The following is a 5,047-nucleotide window of genomic DNA, read 5'->3' on the forward strand; positions in this document are numbered from 1 at the left end:
TTTGTTCACATTTTCCCATGACTCCAACATTTGACATTTATTCACAAGTGTAGACATACAATACTGATGCAGTTCTGATGAAACGCCTTGACAATTTTCTATTATCCTCACAATCCCCTACATACATGTTCATTTACATTAAAACAATGAAGGAAACTTGAATCATTACCAGTTTGAGCGTCTACAGTATGTCATATTAAGTGAAGGCAGAGGCTCCCATTATGTGCTGTGTAGAGCTAGGGAACATATAGGACCTTAAGAACATAATACTCTGGGAACATAGGAGGCTAGAGCTAGGGAGTATAGAACCTTTGTCATATTCCCAACTTGGAAACATAGGGCCTTGGCAACATAGGAGCTCTTCATGGGTCATTACTGTAACACATGGTCTTGCCAGCAGAATCTCAAAAATCTCTTCTGGGCCTGTAAGAATCTACAAAATCGTATTCCTCAGTGGGCTACAATCAAAATCCTTTCCTCTGGTGGTCCTAGTTAGTTGGTTCATTAATAAGTAGATTCAAAGCAGGGACTGAAAACTTTAAGTAAAAACAATTTTTTAACTTCTGGTCCATGGTTCCTAGGCCTCTCCTCTAAATGGTAACCGGTTAAAACATAAGAATGGTTAATGATGTTCCCTAAACGTTCTGTTGAAAATGCCATTGTCTTTACAAATTGATGTATTGCCCGTAGCACAATACTGTAGGCTTAAATAGCCTAAATAAGCTTAAATCAAAACACATTCATTATCAAGGCTCACGGTTAAAATCAGTGTGGCGTGGGGCAAGATTTGAAAGAAGCAAGTAGGTCTACATAATATTAAATCTTAAAAAGATGTCTGAATAGCCTAACTTCAGGCACAGAAAATGTCATTACTTTAAGCCCTGTAATATCCAAACCTACAGTATGTGTGGTGCTACCAGCTGTGACAGGCCTACATTTTCATAATGTCTCTGGTAGCCACAATGTTTCAGTAATTTAGGCAGTTTACAAAGGCAGTAGATAGTATTGGATATGAAAATCCTTTTTATCAACTAGTTCTAGCATATTATACAGTGGAGACACTGATTCATAAAAACTGACTAAATTAATTCTATAAGGGATCTAGGGAACACTGTGGGCAGGTGACATTCCAAACCTATGGACTTTTAAATAATATTCAAGCAAAGGTTAATTGATTCGGAACGATAAATACCGTTATTAACCAGTTATTTAAAATTAAAAATAAAATGTTCACTCCGGAACTAAATTAGAAAAATGGGTTTTGTTCCTGTTTTCAGTTTGGCTTAATTCATCCAAAAACTGTGTTCATTTCCAATTTGCGTTTTGTTCTTTAAACCCTGGTTCAAAGGGAACACGTGGCCTGTTGGTTGGCTCATCATCCTTAATGCTTTTTTGCCCCTCACCTGTCCGTTCCCCCTGCGAAAAGACCAAGAGCCAGTGGCTGGAATAATTACTGTAACCTGGGGGAAGAGTGAGATGGGCCGGCGGAACAACACTGCACGAAGCGGACCCATCCAAACAGTCTCGATTATGGTAATAACATTGGTGCCATCCGGAGTAATCACTAACTGCAGACTCGCAGCCGTTTGAGGACAATTCTCCAGACCTCTCCCTCACTCTGCAGTCTGGCAGAATAGATGCGTTGGCCCAATCAGGAGAAGTCAGAGCATTAACATTCACATTTGAAAGCCAGCCGATGCGAAGATGGCTGTTGCAGAGATTGGTCCCCATTGCTCTGCTATAGGTTTTGAGGTCAATAAAATGTCTGTAAAAGGGAGAAAATAGCTCTGTTCAGAGGGATTTCCATCAAACAGATTTCATGCTTTATATTCAGCTGCTTTGAAGACAATCCTCAGACACCATGCATCCTCACCCACGTTACCCCAATGAATGAAACCATGCATGAAGAAAGTATGTAATCAAAAAGTCATCACTAAAGTAAGTAGCCTATTTAAGAACCCCGCCCACCTGACTATATAGTGGCATTCAAACACGCTTCAAAGGTGACTCCCAACCACCCCTGATATATGCAGTGGTTATGGGATGAAAAGGAATCTGCCATTTTTCTCTGTGTATTTGGTTTCTCTCCTCAATGGCTTCCACCACTGGACTGAGATGTAGTGATGGCTAGTGTGGCCTGGAAAGTGTTGCTTTAGGTCGAGTTACCTCGGTCAGTCTCTTGCATAAACTGTACGGCCAATACATCCAATCACACCTGGGTCATAGTGTTTCTGAGAAAAGTTCTCACTCCTTTCAATCACTCTCCTTCATTGTGTCCATGCAAAGCCAAGGTGCCACAAAATCTCTTATTGTTATGGACAGAAAACGTTTTTTTTTTTGTCATCTCAAAAATATTATGAAGAAAAAATGCAAAAGTAGCTCAGAAATCACCTCCATGACCCTTAGGGGTTTTTATAGTCTGGCTCTTTTGTGTGACACTTCTGAGATTGCGAAGTGTTTGCGGGATTGTGTGGACCTTGTGTGTGACCTGCGTTTCAAATTTCCTGTTTGCATTTGTGACAACTGTGGGCAGCAAACAGCTTGATCAGACATCCCCAGCCTTGTAAAAAGGTCATAGTTTCACATTCAGTACCCTTTACATTCTTGAAGGAAAGGCGGAAGCTGCACTGAAACTTCTTATCCAATGGAAATTTTGCAGGAACGCAGAAGCTTCTCAACTTGACATTGCTTAAAGGATTTGAAGTGAGACAGGGCATTCTAGTCACTGATAGAGTCTAACATCACTTTCAACATCACATCTTGGTACAGCCTCCTACCGAGCGCAAGAGAGAGCTGGCAAGGATATCAGGCAAGCCGTTAAGATCATAGGCATTCCACAAAATGGCATCTAATCTTTATACAACCAGTGGGAAGAAAATCCAACTTCATCATCCAGCATGTCTCCCACCCCCTCCACCAAAGCTTCAGCTATTACCATCAGGAAGAAGGTTCAAAGTGCCTCTGGCTAAAATGTCATTATATAACAAATCCTTCATTTCCAAAGCAATGCATAGAAAACTCATGCTACTGACATCACACACTCTGCTTTCAATCAAAACAAAAGCATTCTAACATGGTAACATACAGTATTAGACAACAAAGCTTTTTGAATCTTGAATCTTGAATCTTATGGCCCCCATACCACTGGTAGGTCGATTGGAAGTAGATGCTGAAACGCCTGTCATCAGTCTGACAGCTTCCAGATTTGGTTCAGATTCAGCTACTCTAACTACTCTCCTATTTAATATTCCACAGTATAAATGGGAGAAGAGGCCATGTCTGAGGTGCATTGAGAAACTAGTGGGGAAAGACGACAAAAGGGTTCAATGGTGTCAGTGATGAGTGGATGAGAGGATTGAATTTAGCTGCACACTATACCGAAAGAGTTTGCTTCAAAGTTATCCTCAGAGATTTTTTTTATGGTAGGAATATGTTAAATGCCTTGAAAGCAATTTTCAGACGATGGCAGACTGCAAGTCGGGATTTATCACTTGTCATCTTTTGACATAGGAAATGAACATAGAATTTCCATTTCAAAAGATGAAATGGGAGTCTCCCTCCAGAATTTGCTGCACGTGCTGCACGTTTGGTCATGAACACCAAAGAGTATTTCAAATCACCAGCACAGGAGTCTTGTGCTATTTACAGTGCACTTGGTCATTTGTAATATTTGGTCAATGGAACTGACTTTTCCTCACAGTGCTTTTAATCAGTGTTAGTGACCGACTAAACAACAGTGAGCTGCACTGCACTATAATGGCATTTAGAGAATTCTGCAGCTGACTCCTGGCTTTTGAGGAAAGAACTCATCTGCAGCTGTCATGAATGGCGTTGTGCCTTCACAATGGTCAATAAGGACCTCATGTGGACAGAGCCAGAGTGGCAATGCATCACGCCGATTAGTCAATGCCTCAATATCAGAGACCCCAAAGAGATTCAAAATTCAAGGAATAGCTTTGGTACACAGATTAAACCGTATACATTAATTATGGGATTTTGGAATCACAGATTGGATGAGATGAGAGATATGCACACAAAGTTAACATCTCAGTTTTTTTAAGTAGCATGTTTGGTAAACTATCAACCCTGGGGGGCTTTTATGCATAATGCTGTATAGCAAACTTAGCTGGGATTTAGCCATGGGAATATTTAAAGCAAAGTCATTTGGAGATAGCTGATGCAATGCAAATCCCATCGCCCCAACTCAATATCATGCTACAAAGCTTTGTCGAGACCTCTCCTTTTATATGATTGTGTGAAATATACAACTCAGAGCCTTCATTGAGTTGCAGATGCACGTCTTATGACACAGACCCCGCCCCCCCCCCCCCCCCCCCCCCCCCCCACACACACACACACACACACACACACCCAGTCTAACAATGCATAATATTTTTCTCATGTGATGCACTGGCAGTGCAATAGATGCTCAATGCTCAATGATCAGACACCCGCATGTGATACTTCTTACATTGTCCACAGAATAGATGGAAAACAAATCAATAAAAAAGTCTCTTTTAGAACTTCTCTCCATCTCAGACATTATACCTCGGATTGTGGTCTGATGTATTTGGATTTGCTTTCAGCCAAACCAGCCCTGCTTATTGAATAAATGTCATTGAGGGGGAAAATAACAGCTTGAAGTTGAGAGAAAAACATCAAATTAAATATTTCATATTTCAATGTTTTCCTGTCCCCTTTGTGCCCTATTCTATGAGTTATTGTTATGAGTGGCCATGGACTGTACTTCAATATTAAAGAGATGCCAGTGCTCAATGCACTGGTCAACCAGTCATTACTGCCCCACATAACCCCCCCTCCTCCCCCTCTTCCCCCAGCGGCCTACTTGCATGAATCACAGCTATTCCCGAATCGATCTGGTCACCATACCACTGCAACAGAGAGAGAAAGAGAGAGATAGAGAAAAAGAGTGAAAGAAAGACGAGGAGGGGGAGGAACGTGTCAGTGAGGGAGGCTGACAGAAAGCTGTCCAGTTGACTTTTCTCTGTGCCGTTGTGAAGTTTGACCCAACTTTTTCCCCCCCAGA

The sequence above is a fragment of the Sardina pilchardus genome, chromosome 8, assembly GCF_963854185.1.
Source record: "Sardina pilchardus chromosome 8, fSarPil1.1, whole genome shotgun sequence".
In the NCBI taxonomy this organism is placed as follows: Eukaryota; Metazoa; Chordata; class Actinopteri; order Clupeiformes; family Clupeidae; genus Sardina; species Sardina pilchardus.